Raw genomic sequence first — 19,832 nt, forward strand, 5'->3', positions numbered from 1 at the left:
AAGAGAACAATCCCCATCCACTACTCCGAATCGCAGCCGAAGGACCAGGAGCTGGATCTGCGGGGACCCCAGCAATCCCAAATGGGTGTAGGAAATGCTGATGAGAGACTTGAGCCTCTCTCCTACACTTAGGTGTCTATCTGTAGTCAGGGCTGGAAGCCATAGGTATCAGATCATAAGCTCATCCTGGTTTAAAATAATATTTACTTATGTACAAATACGCTGGCACTGACAGCGTGTACCCAAGGAGTGGAATGGACCATTTTAACAACTTACTAACCTAAATTGGTATTCTGGTGCCCAGATGCCCATCCTAGGGCATGTTTAAATTTATTAGCATTTGCTAAGTACAGCACCACTAGCTTTTAATTAATAGATTTACTAACGTTAAGATCTAAAGAATACTTCACAAGCGTGACCTACTGTTGCAGGTTACCTGAGGGAAGATTTTCCCCTTATTTAGCTTGTTTTAAGAGACTAACTCCTCAGTTTCTAAATCCCCGAGGAAAAAACACAATCAAATTTCCTGACGCTATGATCAAAACTGTTTGTATATGTTTGAGGGCCATCAAACACATGCCCCGTACCTCAGAGAACCAGGAGGAGAGACCCATTGCCACCGCAGGAGGCAGCTGAGCTGAGGCACTGACTGCTGTGTCCGGTGGCAGCCTCATCAGGGATACCAGTTATCTGGGAACACCTTGCTGCACTACCCACTGGTCATGCTGGGACTGTGTGTGCATGAGCAGAGATGAAATTTCTACCTCCCTGGCCCTTATGAAGAAAAGTTTCCACAAAGATGTGAAGACTTGGAGGGCAGAAGAAAACCCAGTGGCTTCCCAAGCTGATTTTGTCTGGGTCACATTATATATTCTGGCACACAGTCTATTGCAAACTGTCTGCACGCCTTGTGCAGTTCAAGCCACAACCTGGGTGCCCTGATGTCATTGATCAGCAAAATTGTCAGTTATTACTTGTGTCAGCAATAACAACAGACAAGTCTTCAATAACACATAGCAATCATCCATAATTTAAATGAGGCCATCTACAAAGTAATACTGCTAACTCCCATCTACAGCTGAATTGACAAAGGAAGACACCATAGTAATTTATTACAAATCTGCCAGGAATCCCTGGATAGGTAACCAGCATGAACAACCTCTAACATATCCAAAAAGCATGGCTGGCTGTAACCAATCCTTTTGTTTGAAAGGAGGAGACTGGCTTTTGCTCTAGAACAGCTTTTACACCTTGGGAAAGCTGTAAAGTTTCTCAGATTCTCGGCCATACATACATATATATATAAAAGCAGAATTTGGTTTGGCTAAGATTGCCTTCAAGTCTCAGCCTGTAAGAACAGACACACTTAAATCATCAGAGGGCTAAGTGGCAAGCTAAAAGCACACCGGTTTTATATTTGTGCCTGGAGTACACAAATATCTCCAGTGTACAACTCAAGACACAACCAACTGAAGGGGCCACTGAGACTGTTATGAAAGATCATGGGAAGAAAAGGTCCCAGCATATCAGCCACCTAATCAATGGCAGGGTTTTTTTCCTGTATGTATCGTTGAAAACAAGGGGTTTAGGGAAGGCTGATATGGAGGACGCTAACGGGGCACATATTTTACCGTGGACTCCAAAAGAGGTTCAATTTCACTGGTGCTTGCATCACGTCCTTTGCTATCAGAGTTGCAAAACGCTCTCAGGAAATTTGAAATATATACCACAGAAGAAAGGAAACTGGGTCTGAGGAAAGAGTTTGGAGATGAGGGCACATTTTACAAATTGTCGGCTCAGACTAAAGGACTTGGAAACCATAACAGTGGGAATCCTGAAAGAATTATTTTTCCAGAAAAAAGAATATACAACAGGACATTTAGAAGTGTGGCATACCTGTTCTGAGAAAAGCTATAAACAGGTTCTTCCTAGGTACCTTCCCACTTAGTAGCCAGAAGAGGATTAATTTGGTAAATACATTCTTTTAAGTATTAGTTTCTGATTAAAGTCTCACACACATTTTGCAGAAGTAAAGAAGTGATTTCTAATTCTGGAAGTATTTGAAGTATCTGAAGTTTTTTGTAAAGGTACAATAATAACAGTCCAGAGGCAGCACATCATCATTTGTGACTAATCAGCAAATTCAGCTGGCACATAAATTGACAAGAAATGTCATCAATGTAAATTAACTTTTTCAAGCCATTAGAAAAGAGCACCAGCTTCATGTTACAACAGAAAGAATGGCTCCGTTTTGGAAAGTCATTCACTATCATGCTATAGACAATGACCCCTGTCAAAAGATTTAACAAAGTTCACAGGTCAATGCAGTGGGAGGATCTCTGCTGTCCTGACTTTTAGTAATAGCCTAATCATGCAGAAAAAGTTTTAAGTGTTGATAATTTAGTGAATGAAATTCATGCCTTTTGACCCTGAATGAAGAGGCAAGGGAGATTCATCTTGTCTACAATTAAGTTTAAAGCTATTTTTAAACACCTTATCTGAGCCAAGCATCACAGGATCCCAGTATTTTTAATGCAGTTTTCAAGCTGTATCATAAATTAAATCTGCAGATACTGGGTGTTGGGAAAAGTTTTTCACACAACAGCCGTGAAATCCTGATCCTGCTGAAGTCAATGGGAGTGCTGCCATTTCTTCAACAAGGTCTGGATTTCAGCCATATTGTTTAAAGTCTCTGAGCGCTGTCTTGGCTACGCTACCCACATGCTGTTCCCAATGGGTTCATTGGCAGAAAAAAAAAAAAAAAAAATACTGCGTAAATGTTGAATATTGGAGCTGAAGAAGGGACAATATCACATTCTGAAGAATATGTCTGACTTCAGTTATGAAATTTCTAAAATGCAAAAACCATTTCATTATGTTAAATTCATTGATAAATGGCACACAACCCATTGTCGCTGAAACCATTGTCAGCTCGTGTTAAGATGTTGCATGAGTGTTTAATAGCACCCTAAGTGTGAGGAGCCACATGGGTTAGTAGTTAGCACAGCAGAAAACTACAAAGCTAATTTACTCTGTGAACTGCATAGATCAGAGTCAGAGCCAGAAATTGCTGCCCTAAAAATCTAGGGTAAAGTTGCCCTAAAAATCTAGGGTAAAGTTACCCTAAAAACAGAGAGTGCCTGTCTGAGGTTTCAGTAAAGGCAATACAGTTAGTTGCCCATACACCTTCTTTTCTTTGTGTAGTGAGATGAAGGGGCTATTCCATATGTATGCAAAGCCATAACCCAGACTTTTGCAGCCTTCAGACCACTTTGCTCCGGAGCTGCGAGGAGGAGTGCTGTGTCCCAGAAAATACCATCGCCAAGGCCATAGCAAGGGGGCAGAAGAGGAAGGGAATTGTACCCCAGCTCTGCTGCCTTTGAGCCTGCAGGCAAAAGGAGGCAACTAGAAGGCAACAGGGACCAGAATATCTCTCTAAGTCTCTCCCCATAGCTTAGACAATTTTGGGCCAGTAAAAGTTGCCTTTGTGATTGAGCTTGTTTGGCTCTTAGGGGTGTTTTAACTCTGCCGGTGTTTTTCCACTAACTGGTGTACTCCACCAGAGCTGCACCTGCAGAAGAGGAGCTCTGCCTGCCTGGTGATTTTGTGTTCCTGTGCAGCGGAGCATTTTCAGTGTAGTCAGAATCTTACTCACATGGTCATTTTAAACACCTCCCCAGTTCCAGTGGAACGATGTGTCTATACAAAATTAAATAGTTAATGTCAAGTGTCTGCAGAACAGAGCCTAAAGGTAGAAGAAAAGCTTATACCGGAAATAGCTGTGACATAAATTGTTTCTATTTTGCCTTTAGCTAGAGTAGCATGTCTCTATTATCATTATTTTTTCATCTTAACATTATACCATTGAAGACTTAGGGTAGCATACCTATTAATTATATTTTTACACCACTTTGGTTCTGAGTACGGCCCAGGTTTGACCTGCAAGAAGTCACAGCCCTCCAGCTACCATCGACCTTCCTGCTATCACATACGGCACGCCGGCGCTCTGCCCGTCCTGCCCATCCTCCAGACATTGGAGAACGATGAGGTGTAGCTCATACTATTCCTTCCCCGAGACCAGAAATCATCCCTGAGCCAAAGCCGGCCACATGTTAGCTGTTAGCGATGGCTGCTTATAAATAACATGTTAATAGCTGTAAAGTTTTTCCTGGGCTAGGCTTTCTGCTTTCCGCTTTGATAGGAGCATGTTTTTGTTTGGGGAGGGTTTCTCAAGTACATGTTGGGATCTACCGGCTGAGCCAAACTAAATCAAGCTCGCGACGTGTGCATGTGTGTGTGTCTGCGTGCAACAGGCAGCAGCAGTTTAAAGCCCCAGTCTGGCACACCCTGTTCAGATCATTTTCCCCTTGAAGTCTGCCTCCTCTTTGTATCCTGTCCTCTTTATTTCTCGCACGGAAAAAAATCTCTTCCTGACTCAATTTCCTACAGGGCAAATTAATTAGAAGGGGCTGTTGGTTTCCCCTGGAGCACGTGTAACATGAAGGAAACTCCGAATGTGACGCTAGAGACCAAAAAGGCCAGAAATTCAAAGTCTTTTTGATACCCCAGTTTTTAAGAGCACTAACACAGACATGTCCGATCTTGCCCAATAAAAATTGGGGGTCTGCACTGGAAGGGTCCATACTCTCAGGTCCCCGAGGCACGTCTGTAGGGGGTATAGTGCACTCTGCAGCAGTGTCCTGAGTATGGCTGGGGCAGCATAGATGGGGTCTCCATCCTTAACCCCTTCCCCAGGTGATGCCTCCAGCACAGCGCGGCGCTGAGCAGCATCCCTGTCTGTGAGGAAGTGATTGCCTTCAGGCAGCGTGGGACTGACCCAGGTGGCCGTACACATCAAATCAAAGGCCTCCATGGGACCGTTTCCAAAACCGTTTCCAGCACGGGCCTTTCTGAGAGCACAGACTAGGCTGCATCAAACACCACATGCAAGCGTTAGGCCCTGAAAACTTATAGACGTATAACTTCACCGAGGTTTCCCAGCGGGCTGCATCATCCTGGGGCAGTACGCTGCCTGTCGGGACAGTTACGGCTCTGTCCTGCTTTGGGAGGAGAGGATTTGGGTATGGTCGTTTCTCAGGGGCTTAAACAACCCGAGTGCCAAGAGCTGCCAGCAGGCAGGCACGGCCAGAGGAGCTCCGCTCGATGTTGCCTGCCACGCAACCAGAAGCAAGCGCTGCCATGGGGACGCAGCTTTGGGAGGACTTTTTGGGGCTGAGCAAGCCAAGCAGAGCACTGTGTCATATGGAGCAGTGGGAGCTCCCACCTCATTAAGATGAAGGTGCTTAATAAGACATCGCCTGCCTCCTAACCCCTGTGGGAAGCGCCCTGCCTACCCCGCAGCCCGGCGGGCAGACCCACTGCCCCGTGCCCCAGGCTGCTCTGCTTTTACACCAGCACTGCTGCCCGGGTAGCCGTGCCACAGCAAAGGCAGCAAAGCCACCCCTCGCCCAGGTCCAAAGACACACGGAGACCAGCCAGCTCGTCTGGGTGCTGGCACCACTCAGAAATGAGTCACCAGCCATCCGTCATTTGTGCTGGAGCAAACAGGAGCAGCATCCCTACACCACCTCTTCATCGAGAATAACCTCTCTCTCACAGGCAAGATGTTCCTCTTCCCAAATATACCAGGCTTCTAGCAAAGAGCTCCCGAGCAAAAGTTAAGAAACATACCCTGGCCTTCAGGCTCCTCCTCGGGCTTTGTCATTAGCCAGTGACAAGCAACTCATTAAGAAATATTCTGTATTTTTTCTGTAGGTTCCTGTCTTGGCACTTGTAAGATTACAGCATGTGACAGGGCGGATGGGCGTTAGCCTTTTCAGCCTGACAGCTATGCGTACAGATTGCTGCTAGAGCCACAGGGCATCTTCTGAAAGAAATCATCCTCGCAGAGCGTGATAGATGGACAGAAACTTGAAACATCTGCGAAGGTTCTAAAAATCCCATGTTAGGAGCCCGTTTAGAGTGACGAAACACCGTGTCTGTGAGACTGATCTATAGGGGCTGCCCTCTCCATGCTGATCTGCTGTGGTGAGTGGGGGTTCAGCTGTCCCTCTCCACACTTACTTGTTTCTTTTCATTAGTATGACTGAGACAAACTGGAAACTGCAAGTGGAAGTTTATTCTGTGCTTTGCTGTAGCCCAGGCAAACTCAAAATGCCAACTGATTTCAAAGGAGACTTTCCTCCTAGGGACTGGGCTTCTATATAATATATTTATTATTAAAAAAAAAAAAAAAAATTGGTCACAGCTGTGGGAGCTTAAGAGATGTCTGCCATGTAGATTTCTACTGCCCTTCCATATTTTTAGCGCTTTAAAATATGTTTGCCATCTGTTCCTGCCACAGCATTGAAAACAATCACAGTCACTCTTTACGCAGAGGCCTTAGGATGGAAGTTGAATGGAGCCCACTAGATCACAAGTGACATGATGCCAAGTACAGTGAATATAATGAGTGTGTGGCCAGATTTTTAAAGAGTGCTGTTTGTAACCCCCTTCCCTCCAGTGCTAAGGGTCATTTATATACATGTGTCAGTACAAAAAAGTGCCTTTAAGAACCAGGCTCAGAATGCAAACAGTTGAAGCAACTGGTGAAAAGGCCTGAAGTTCAATGCTGTGTTTTACCCTATTACACACATCTCAATTTCTAACCAGTCAATAGGCAAAAAGCGAGAAAACAGATCAGAAGCAGAGGACATATATTATGGCAATGTAGAAATGAACTTGTATCCTGAGAGGAATTTTTCCTTTCCCCCAGCTCCACAGAGAACGACAGCTGATAATGCGTCAGGTCTTTGCCAAATGCACTGCACTGAGCTAATATTGATGAAGTGGCTTTCTGTCTCCTCCAAGTTAAATACCATGCTCCTGGCCAAAATATTTGTTATTACTCAAAGACGAGGTTCTCAATTTCCTTTGATTTTTAACATACAGGCAATCATCTGCTTCCATTTTTTAATTGCCCTCATTTCTCATTTTGTTGGAAAACTGGCTCTCAGCCGGATCCTTAAAGATCCCTCAATGATGACAAACAAGTAACAGCAAAGTGAAAGCAGATGACCTCTTTCCATTATCTAAACAGTATTAGATGGTGGATGAATGCTATTTTCTTTGGGGTTTTGGGGGGGCTTCATACTGCTAGGTGCAACTACATTTTCAAGTAAGGTCAACGACATTGAACCAACTTGCTTAATACAGAGGGTACCTTTATTCTTCACCTTTGTTGTCTTCCCAGAGTTACATATTAGCATTTCTATTCATTTTAGCTGTCCATATTTTTAAACATCCGCCACTCCCTCTTGTAGGCTGGATGATGAAGCGTGCAATCATGCTGTTCAGTTCTGGGCACAGTGCAAAGAATTCCTTCCCAGTCTGACATTAATGTGAATGTAGAGTGATTATAATCACAGCACTGAAGTTTCATTGTGGGAACTAGACAAAGATGAGAATCAGACTCAGTATCAAGGTATTTGAAGCCAAAAACTACCCTCCCCAGTTGGTTTTGCTGTTCCAAGAGGTGATAAACTCTTAAAGGCTCCAGGTCTGTGCTGCGTTATCCCTCACACTGTGCACAAACATTGTATACAAACATACAGGAACCCTGGGAAACAGAGACTTGTTATTTGTCTGGCACTTTTAATATCTACTCACACATATCTCACACTGCAGAAACATAGAAATATCACATTTTACCATGACAATATATCTACCACAATAAATGAAGCACTGGCGGCCCAATTCCATCTCTCTTAAGACCAACGCAAAATCCATTGTAAACAAGGCCATTAGGTTTTACCACTAAAGACCAGGAGACAGGCCAGAATCCAAGGCCAAGACCCTCAGCTGATATCGACAGAATTATAGAATATTAAACAGGTCTCCAGAATTTAACAGAACTACACAATTTCCAGCACTTTTTTTCTCTGGTCCTAAGTCTCTCAGGTGCTTTTTTGGACCACACCTATTACAGTCACATAATATACAATATACCTACTTCATTCATTATTTATTTGACATATCTATCATTCATTTTGTATACACTGTGGAAGACACTCCTAGGGCCAGTTCCCCATGTTTGAAGCTTTGCAAATGCCCATTCCATGTTTGGAGATGTCTTGAACATGACTCCACATTTCAACCATCCCTTCCTGGACATTTAAACTACTCTGACACTGCACTGGAAGCATACAGACCATGGATATATAAATTTAGAAGACCTCCGGAAAGTTTCTTGGTGAGAAACTCTTGATCGCAATCATCTCTTTAGATATGAGGTTTGAGGAATGTAAAAATACTGAGCAAATCTGCTGCTTAAAGCTGCAGACCAAGAAAAGCATTCATCCTCCAGAATTCACTGGCACGGTGCAACATTGCATCACTCCTGACCACGGGCTGCACTCTGTGCTATCACAGAGTCCTAACCACCCAGCAGTGCCACATCATTCCACAGATAACCTTCCCATGTAATGCCTGTATATATATTTTTTTTTTAAAGTTGTTCACAAGCTGTTTCCTAATTTGCATCTTCATAGTTCCACTTTTTAAAAAAAGGTTGGTAATGTTATTTTTCGTGTTTGCCAGAAATCACAAAGTCCTTTAACAGACAACCTGGTATTGTGGGATTTGGCAGATAAGCATACATGCTTTATTTTCCCATCTCAATTGCAGCGCTGAGGTTTCAGTTCTTACTCTTGCCCCGTGTCACTGCCCAGTTCTTGCTCATCATAGACGAGGTAACCAGTATACCCTTCTTATGATAAAACTAAGCAATTTTGCTACAATAAGTCAAAGACTTGTGTTCAGCAAAGCAGTTGTTTGTGAAATGGCTTAGAGCCTATTTTTTTTTTGGAAGATAACTTTCCTAACATGTTAAATTCCTCCATCTTGCTGATTGAACAAGCCCTAGAAAGGGGGCAGCCATTTCTTTTTAATGCTTTTTTAAGTGGTCTTTTCCTGGTGGTGAACAGAGGGGAAGTATAAGTCCAAGTAGTGTGCAATCGTATCATTATTTCAGTACTCCTCTACAAATGGGAATTGTAGTGGTGCCAGATTTTGTATAGACAGAAAACAAAACTCTTGCAACCATATGCTAGACATGACATGTTTTGAACTGAATGCTGGGTCTTTGATGCAAATACTACGCTGATGGACACGTTCTTTTCTCTGTGTGCTTGATTTGCCAACACAGACTCCCATTTGCAAGGGCATCCTTGTGTAAGGGTTTTTTCTCCTAGTCATTTACTATCAGCTTCTCCAGATTTTTTGCCAGAAGTTTCACTCCTTGTGTAAAACATCACTTCATAGAAATGTAGACTTCTTTATTCAGGAAAAAAGAGGGGGAAAAACCTGAAAATGGAAATAGAGGCTAGCTTCATAGCTGTCTATGGTTTGTATGAATCCAAAAGATATTTTCCTGCAAAATATCACTGTTGAATCCCCCTATTAAATTATATGTAGCCTGATTTATTCTTTCAGTGTCAGGCGATTTGTTGTGCTGGTTTTAGTTGAAGCTCAAATCTGGAGTCTCATCTGTCCAGGAAGACATTTACATTTTTGCAATGACTTAAGCCTCATTGAAATTCATGGTATCAAAATAGCTGCCTGATTGTCTTTGGGCATTCCTTGATAAATTTTGTCTTTTTGCAGAGAATATTCTTTTGCAAATCTTTCCTGTGCATTTTTGTTCTTTACAGAATGATGCAGCACACCTACAGGAAAAATCAATTTTTTCATTCGGATTTGAAGATCTGTTTCTTGGTTTTGTCATTATTGTGTGAAAGGTTGTTGAAATGCATACTGGTAGCAATGACTTTTTGCTGTAAAGTCACCCTCCCACCATCCATCCCCCTTTAAAGAGCAGCAGTGAGAACAAAATCTGCTCTGTTATGCAGACAAGGCTTTGACTCAAACAGCTCACCCAGCTGAAGCATCTGGTTGCTGCCTACACTAAATTTCATTCTACGGGCCAGGTGACTGATAATTAATAAATCAAATCTTCACTAAATCTTTCAGTTATCTTTCATCTTTTTCTGAAAATTAAACTGTTTGATTCTGAAGTCCATTCGAGCCATTAAAATAGAGAACTTGCCATTTCTACTTCATACTCCAGCGTGTTTTTAATCAGCCATGAATGGCAGAGAGGAGCCAATGCTAGAAGCAGACTTTCTGCACAACGTCCACTGTTCATTTTTGGATGGGAACTTCTACAAATGCTCCAGAAGTGACTGCCCAGAGTCGCATTAGAGGCAGCAAATTTACAGGCATGGTTGTCCTCTCGCTTCTGCTGAAGACACCGAGAGAACAGACACCTTCCGCTTCTGCTGTTACCACAGGGCAAGTTTTCATTTACTCCAGCTGCTTCAAAAAAAACCACCCAACCTATTGCACACATCAGTGTGCAAGTACACCATTATCAAAGAGTTTTCTGACTTTTTCTCTCTTCCCTGCCTTATTCCCTGCCACCGCACCCCAGCTGAGAGCACTGCACCTCGCTATGTGCACACAGGTGCATGAGCATGACAAGAGGAAGATGAATAAAAAGCTGCTATGCCAAAGTAAGGCTAGAGAGAGGGGAGTGGAAACCTGTACTCCTTTCTGAAGTGCAATGAGGACATCCACTTGTTCCTGTTACTGCTGGGAATTGTTCATGTTATCCCCTGGGTTTGTAAAACAACTCTCACAGTGGCACCTTCCAAGTCTCTGCTGGTTCAGGTACTGTCTCACCCCCAATGTCAATGATAGAAACCCTGTCTGTGATTACGTGGACACTGCCATTCCCAGCCCTCATGCTAGATTTCTTATCTTCATCTTTTGTAACTTTAAATAGGCCCTAATGGACGTAAGACCAGTTTTCTCTCGGTGTGGGTGATGGTCTGGTTTTTAGAATGGAAATTAATCTATCCACAGGTCTAAACCTGAGGTTGTGTTTAAATACTTGCTGGGCCAGGTTGTGATTAACCTTTGCAGAAAGTTCTGCTAAAAGGTAACAGGCAGCAACAATAAAACCCACTAATAAATTTTCATTAATGTTATAAGTTTTTCTTTTTGAACGATTTCTACCAAAACCAGTTAGTTTCATCTTCTTAGGCTTCACCAGGAAAACAGTTTATATTTTCAGCTGATATGATCAAGTGCAAAATCTATGTCTGCTGAAAATACCCCATGTATCAGTTATTATCTTTTTCTTTACCTCTGACATATATTTCCATGGCCAGAACTCATCCAAATACTTGTCAGTTAGGCTGGCTTTGGGCACCTACTTATACCAAGATGCAAGCAGACAGGTCTGTGACCATGCCGCCAACTCCGAAGCAGGAGCTGAACAAGAGCGGAACAAAAATACAGTGCTTAACTAATAGAGTTACAGTGATGCAAAATGTACAGTTACTACTAACAACAGCAACCAAGAGCAGACAGATTCATCTGGGAGATGTGAATAAAATTCTAGATTTAAGCACCTCTCCTCCACTGGGGGGGTTGGGAACACTTAACCAATACAACAATATGTGAAATTGTGAGAAGAAAACTGCAGTGTATAACACGCGACACTATTTCAATCATTTTAAAAGAAGCTTGTTCAAGCGGAGCCTTTGAAAGCTACTGTGGAAGCGGGGGGGTGGGAAGAGAGCGCCTGGAAATTGCAGATGGGAAATCTGACGCTCAGATTTAAAAGTGAACAGTGTCTGGTGTCTATAATAGCTACAAATGAAGGCAATCAATACTATGTACGAAATATCACTGTAATGCTCTATAGTCTTAGATATCGCTAAATGAATACAGATGGCATGTCTTCATCTGAGGTACTTTGATCAGATGGAATATAACATAGATTTTTGTCCCTAACAAAGCTCAACTCAAAACAAGACACAAAATGGAATAGGCCAGAAGGTCACGTTAACCTTGTGGTTTTATAGCAAAGTGCAGTGGGAGACAAAAATGGCCCAATGTTTAGAAGTTTTGCACATGGGTAGAGCCAGAAAGTCTGGCTGCTATCTGTTATCCTAGCATTAGCAGGCAAAGGAAGAAGCGTTAATGGGGGTTTAAGGCAAAGATTGGTAACTTAATAGTGGTGAACCAATATGTCTGTCACTTTTGTGTTCATTAGTTTGATCAAGCTGTCAAAACCTTAGGAGACTGAATGATGGAAATAAATCTATCAATTCCCATTTAACAGCCAGCACTATTTCTATCTGCGTACAGTCTGCTTCAGCATTCTCCACCGGTGTGGGACTGTAGCAGTGTGTCAGGTGCTGCAGCATTTCATACACAGGCCGTGACAGGCTGTCGAATGCTTTGAAGATGGCAGAAAAAGACTGATCTGTCGGTTGTATGTTATGCAGAGAAAATATTGAGAATTCAGACATATCTTCTGAAAACATCAGTAAGTTTAATGGAAGCATTTCCGTTCAATACAAACTATAGCAATAGCATAGCTGCTTCAGTGTCATATCATTTTACAAACATCAGTGGATGTGCTTTCCCAGCAGCCTTTCGGCATAAATCAGAGACATATTTACGGCTCTTTGGCAAACAGAAGCAGAACGATTCATTCTGCCAAAGACAGCAGCCTGAATCTGAGCTTATGGCATCCCCTATTTTTGTACCAATCAAAGAGAGAGGTGCCTGGCAGAGCCAGCTGTCTGCTTGCAGGCACAAGGCTGGGGCTCTGGAGACTCCTGAGATCCTGACGTTCATTTCCAAATCAGGATACCCTACAAATGGAAATGATTCTTCCAAATGAGAGGCCAGCCTTCACCAGAGGATATCTGTACCATCACCTACGGCCCTGATGCTCAGGTCTGCCATGTGTATCAGACACTAGTGCCGTCCCCAAGTTGGATTGAGTAAGGGATTTCTGTAGAAATACCATCATTACTCTCCTGTGAAAATCAGTACCCTGCCCTCCATACCTTGATGACCTCTGAAAATACTTTTTCCCTATTTTCTGTGGAAACCCGTAGATGTCAACAAGCATTGCTGCTTCCACAGAGTGTCATGATCATCGCTATAATAAACAAGCTTTATGGCCTCAAGCTAAACATAATATTTCAAAGTTAAAGAGCCCAAATCAATACTTTCATTATCTGCACTATAAATTATCCATTAATGGAAGCTCATTAGGAAAGGCACCCTCTTTTTCTCCCTGCACCTCCGAGTGTTGCTCCGGGCTCACAGCTGGCACTGTAGGCTGTATGGCTTTAGGGAAAGTGTTTTCCTTAGAAATGGCCGAGAAGCCTGCCGGTTCAGGGCTTTGGAAAGCGAGAAGGGAAGAAAGAAAGGGAGCAGCCAGACCTCTTTTCCTCTTTCCTTTAGGCACAGGGGGAAGGTAAGAAATAGGTCATGGCAAACTACTCACCTGCTTTGTAAGCTTCTAGGAGGAATGAAGCTGATTGGAACATTTCTCTTTGAAAAAGAGAGAGTGCACCAGGAGCACATTCTTCCTCCTCGTTCAGACAAGAAGTATTTAACTCAGTTGCCCCCAAGAAGCAGAATTTGGAGCTTGAAATCCACAAAGTGGTCACCACAGCTAGATTAAAATACCAGAGGATATTTAATTCTGCTGATTTTACTGAATCTTTTCTCAGATCTCTGAGGTACCCACTAATTCCACCAGAAAAGCGAACAATAGCCAAAGTTGGTAGATTTGAGCATCAGATGACTTTTTATGCATGTTGAGCTAATTAAGGTAGAAGAGGAAGTAGATTACTTTAATCAGCTATTTTCCTAACATGAAGAACCCCAATATTTCATTCACATTAATAATTCAGCTGAATTTTTAAAAAAAAAAAAAAGTTTACATTAAATTTTATTGGGATTAAACTAGTTTACTTGGACAATCCAGACTATAATGATGTTACTTCAAACCACAGTATTGACGGGAGCCTTTGCCTCCTGAAGCCCTCTTTGCTGGTAGCCATTGGCACATTAGTATGAGAGTTCAAAGCCATCATAGCGCTGACACGTTCGAGAAAACTGGAAACTAGTAATGTCATGTAACCATATAGCTGGGTATTTTGCATTGCCTTCACCTGTGCTTGAACTCATCCTGCCTGACCATATACCAGCTAAATTGAAATAAACATGTAAAAGGAAAAAGTAACAGATAACACAAAGCTGGGGAAGTGACAAGAAAACTCACTTCAGTAAGTTATGTTGTCTGGTTAAGACACAATGAGAAAATGTGGGAGCAAGCCTGCATTTTTCACCATCCATGTGCTGCCCAGACAGCCTACAAATGTGCAAGTTCATGGTCTGTAAAAATGTTCCTAACAAGCATTTGTATTTGGTTTGAGGGTTTTTTTCCAACTTGCTATCCATGTATGTGCCTTTTAACATATTCCTGATGAAGCAGAAACTGGAGAAAGCAGCTGCAATACAATACGAAAGGCTTCTTTAATGCCCAGAGCATCCCAAAGGCTAGGTTTCTGGGACTGTTGAAAGGAGCAGCACAGCAATGGACATTCCTCAGGAGCGGAGGCCCCTGGCCCCTTCAGAGCCAGTGCAGGCTCCAGGGGCAGGGTCCTTGGAGCTTCCAGAAAGCCACAAGCTCCAAAGACTCAGAGAAGCACGTCGAAAGTATTTATAACTGTTCAACATTTGACTGCAAGTCAGAGATGCGGCACATTGGTTTCAGCTGCCCTCCTGGGAGCGAGGGGTGTGAGACACGCTCCCGCTGCCACGTCACGTTGGGGAGCTGCCCCAAGGACAGCCAAAACCGCAGCTACACACGTACCCAGACCCTGTTCTTCTCTATGCAAAAAATAATTGGTGGGGGTGGGGGATCAGCTTCTTTTTCTTACGATATCAGTAAAATGTTTTATTTTCTGAAACTGCCGCGTCATGCAAGGCAACTCAGCCTTTTTACAACTCTCCTAATCCTCAGCGAACCCTTCAGCCTAGACTTGATGCTAAATGCTCTGGTTATATCCAGAAGTAGATTTCCCAACTATGACATGACAAATGAGTAATTTGCTTTATTTATATTGCCATAGTGCTTACAGTTATGCCCTTTGTGCCAAGAAAAGAAAAGAACAAAGGTGCCACAGCAGATTTTAATTTGGTTGTGGAAAATACAGCTGAGTCATCTTCTGAAACTGAATTTCTAAGATAACAATTTCTTGGTTTATGTCAGTGACATACCAAACTTTCAATCTGTTTTCTTGACTGAAGCAAGTGTTTCTCAGGGAAAAAAGTGCTAAGGTTTTTTTTTCTTTCTGCAGAAATCCAGGTTGAATGGAAAAATACTTTTCTTGAAGTTGTTCAACCCAAACTTCCTCATTTTACTTGTATCAAAAATAAAAAGGAATTACAGAACCCTGTCCTCTTATTTACAGTGCAGAAAACTCACTTTTTTGAGCAATAATACAGGGAAGAATAATTGACTTTCAAACTGGCTAATGTTTTCACCTGGAAATCACTGTGTCATTGAATAGAATCTGTCTTGATCTTCTCCTTTTAACATTTGTCCTCACTTCCTAACTTCCAGGTTGCCCGCGTGTTCTCCTGCCTTTTCTTTCTCCCATGCAGCTCCATAACTGCACACCTGAATCACTGTGTCAGTGGCCATGGAGACATACAGCCGAGCATTGGGATGAATCGTTACCACATCCTACACATGCAGGAGTGGTAATTCCTTCCAAAATACTCAAAACAATGCTGTGTGCATTTTTCATCCAAAATTTCATACCTCAGCTTTCAACCGTCAGGTCAAATGTAAGTAAACTCTTGAAGGGAAAGGTAACATGACTGTTCTGCTGTGCATGGTCTCTCCATTTCTGTTTTACCATTTCCCTTTTAATAAACCAATCAATATCAATGTATTTCAGACAGAAAGTTGATCCTCATATAATGTATAACTGGAAATTGCTTTGTTACCCCAAAACAGTGTGTCCTACACTCAGTATCTTAGCCAAGGTAAAGACTTATTTCTTGACCAGTATTAACCCAATCCAAGAAAGAAAGCTGTTAAAATGATGCTTAAGAAACCAAGGGGCATGTCAGACAGCTGCTGTCATTACATTCAGTGAGAAACAATCTGCAGTTGCTGAAAGCAACGAAAATGTGCAACATTCATTGTATTCTAGCTGTTCAAACTTGCCTTTTTGGTTCCTCCCTCTAACCTGTTGGTTGTCATAGCTTCTAGCTTAAGTTTAGATCTGTATTGGGTTTGTGTGGCAAGCTTCTGGTAGCAGGGGGGCTACAGGGGTGGCTTTTGTGAGAAGCTGCTGGAAGCTTCCCCTGTGTCCGACAGAGCCAATGCCAGCCGGCTCCAAGACGGACCCGCCGCTGGCCAAGGCTGAGCCCATCAGTGACAGTGGTAGTGCCTCTGGGAGAACATACTTAAGAAGGGGGAAAAAGTTGCTGGGGCACAGAAACTGCAGCCGGAGAGAGGAGTGAGATGTGAGAGCACCAGCCCTGCAGCCCCCCAGGTCAGTGCCGAAGGAGGGGAGGAGATGCTCCAGGCGCCGGAGCAGAGATTCCCCTGCAGCCCGTGGGGAAGCCCCTGGTGAGGCAGGCTGTCCCCCTGCAGCCCAGGGAGCTCCACGGGGGAGCAGATCTCCACCTGCAGCCCGGGGAGGACCCCACGCCGGAGCAAGGGGATGTGTCTGCAGGAGGCTGGAGCAGGCTCCTGGCAGGACCTGTGGAGAGAGGAGCCCACGCTGGAGCAGGTTTTCTTTGAGGACTTGTGACCCTGCGGGGGACCCACGCTGGAGCAGTCTGTGCCTGAAGGACTGCGGCCTGTGGAAGGGACCCACGCTGGAGCAGTTCGTGAAGAACTGCAGCCCATGGGAAGGACCCACATTGGAGAAGTTTGTGGAGAACTCTCTCCCGTGGGAGGGACCCCACGCTGGAGCAGGGGAAGTGAGGAGTCCTGCCCCTGAGGAGGAAGGAGCGGCAGAGACAACGTGTGATGAACTGACCGCAACCCCCATTTCCCATCCCCCTGCACCGCTGGCGAGGAGGAGGTATAGAATTTGGGAGTGAATCTGCACCCAGGAAGAATGGAGGGGTGGAGGGAAGGTGTTTTAGGATTTGGCTTTATTTTTCATTACCCTACTCTGATTTGATTAGTAATAAATTAATTTTCCCCAAGTCAAGTCTGGCTTTTGCCTGTAACCGTAATTGGTGAATGATATCTCCCTGCCCTCATCTTGACCCACGAGCATTTTGTGATATTTTCTCTCCCCTGTCCGGCTGAGGAGGGGAGTGATAGAGCGGCTTTGGTGGGCGCCTGGCATCCAGCCAGGGCCAACCCACCACGAGACCAAATTTGAAGCAAACATGGTCACTTTGTGGTACATTTGTACAATTATAGTCTAGCCATAATGCACGTAAGGGATATTTCACACCAACTATTCAGACTGAAGGCAGGAAGGTCGCATGTTCAGAGGGCCGGGCTCTTCAGAAAGCTTGTCCGCAGTGACTGAGGGGCACTTCAGAGGACTGCCATGGGGTGCCTATTCACCCGCAGACAGGCAGGTGAGGACCTGAGCAATTCATCCTCTTTCCCCACAGCCGGCAGCGAGTCAGCCGTGAAGCCAGAACTTGTCTCCAGCCTCTCACCTCCGGAGCTCTCTGCCAGCTGCCAAAGTTACACCTTTCTTCCTCGTGACACAGAAAGTCTTCAAAATATTCAGTGTTTGTATTTACCATGGGTAAAGAAAAACAATTCGGAGAAAAACCCCTCAGATTTGTTTCTTATATCCAAACTTGCTCTTTCATCTTCTGTCTATACCTCTACTACACATTTGGCGACAATGAGTTGACTATGGTCTTTACAGAAACCTGAGGCAGTGAGGCCATAAATGCCCCAGGGCAGTTTGAGTAAATCAGATTAAGAGCTAAGAGTGCTCAGCACCTTTGCAGACATCTCAGCATGCTGTCAAATTTAGCCTTCTGACTTTTAATTTCTACCTTCAGCTATTTCAAACTATTCTTAGCAACATCCACGCTTCACATCACAGTTTTACTGTTATTCTGCAGCCTCAGAATGTTTCATATTCTGGGTATCTCTGTGCTTATCTGTTAGCTCCCTTTCTGCTTGTTATTTGGTATTTCCTGGTATTTCTGCTTGGTACTGTATTTCCTTTCCTTGGCGGTGGTATTTCGTCATTTTCCTACTACCATTTCCTTTGTTTCTGAAGAGGCTTAAAATCCACAGTATGATGAAAAGATTTTGGTCTAGCTATCATCTCTCCAGCAGCAATGTTTCCTCTGCAGTTTACCATCCAAGCTGGATCTTCATTGCTCTACTATGACTCCAGTCACTGCACTGAATTCACTCGCACTGTAGGAAATTCATATATGCTTATGTCCAACTATTTCAGAATTGATCTATACTTTCAGGTTTCATAAGCAGAGACGCTCTGGGGAAACAAATGCTGAGACTCCCCATGAGTGCTTGTCGGAGCCAAGTTTTCTATTTGCATTCATAAATCTTCACTGGCATACACAACCATGAGCTCAATATTACATTACTCACCTGAGCAATTACCACTGATCAACACAGCTCTCGTGGAGAATTATAGTGTGCGTGTGGACTGAACAGAATGCATGAACTAAAAACCTCCAAACCCTGTTTATTTAGATGGTAATAGCAGAATTTTTACGATGAATATTGAGGAAATCATGGTCTCTTTCTAGACATTCCTCTTAAAGGAAAAAGATGGTAAACTCTCATGAGTTATTTGAGTTGCTCTCTGCTATAATTGGAAGTACATCAAGAGGACATTGTGGTAAAAGCACATTACACCTTCATTCCATAATTCAAACCTGCAGAAGCAGAGCCAGATGGGAAAAATTTTCTATCATGCACTGCTAAATTGTATAAACTCAGTATTAATCACAGTAAAAGGGAACACTATAAAAGGAAAGCAGTAATGGCAGCTACAAGTTGCATCAACCCACAAGCTTTGTCTATTTTATTACTTCCTTAGCATAACACAGTAAGAAATACGTATTTCATTCACTGCTGCTAGTGCTATTATGGTCAGCATTACAGAGAGAAGGTCTGCAATTGAGAGAAGTTGATGAAGGGGGTAAAATATCAGTCTTGGCTGGCAAACATGAGAAAAAAACTGACCTCTTATTGAACAACTCTGCTAATAGCTTGACTCGTCTATCCCCAGTAAAAAACTAGCACCAGGAAAAGCTGCTGGGTGGACAAGAACATGACAATATGAGATGTAGACTGTAACTTTTCTGTTACAAATAAACTCTCTCGTGTTCCTTCATGCTCTTATCTTCTCCTTGACTCGAAGTGTGACATAGTGAGAGGCCAGAACAACGTCAGCTGAAATGTGTGTTACACAGACCATCACAGCCTCTCAGTTTTCTGGTGAATATTAAACATCAGCAAAAGGTAGCTGAGAGAGGATGGGGGATCCAAATGAAGAGTATTCTCCTGCATTCTTGAAAAGCAAAAAAACACCAATAAGTGACAAACATAAGAATAAGGGTGCGCTGGGGATTAAAGGACAGCTTGGTATTCACTGGGCTTGTTTCAACTCTTAGTTTTGGTAGAAATTTGCTTTGTTTCCCCCTGCCAAAGGATCAAGGCAAACACACTATTTGTCTCATTTATTTAGATTGACAGTGATGAGCAGTAAAATCTGGTTTTTACTGTGAGCACAAAGCCGCACAATGGATCTCTTGGGCTGGTTAGTGCCTTTAGATATGCTATAATACAAATACATTGCTGTACTTTAATTAAAAAAAAATAATTTTTAAAAAAAAAAAAAAAAAGCAATCTCTAGATGCAACTGTGGGGAGAAAAAAACCCAAAACTCAGCAAACAGTAGCTGTTGTCTGAAACA

The sequence above is a fragment of the Accipiter gentilis genome, chromosome 3 (assembly GCF_929443795.1).
Source record: "Accipiter gentilis chromosome 3, bAccGen1.1, whole genome shotgun sequence".
NCBI lineage: Eukaryota > Metazoa > Chordata > Aves > Accipitriformes > Accipitridae > Astur > Astur gentilis.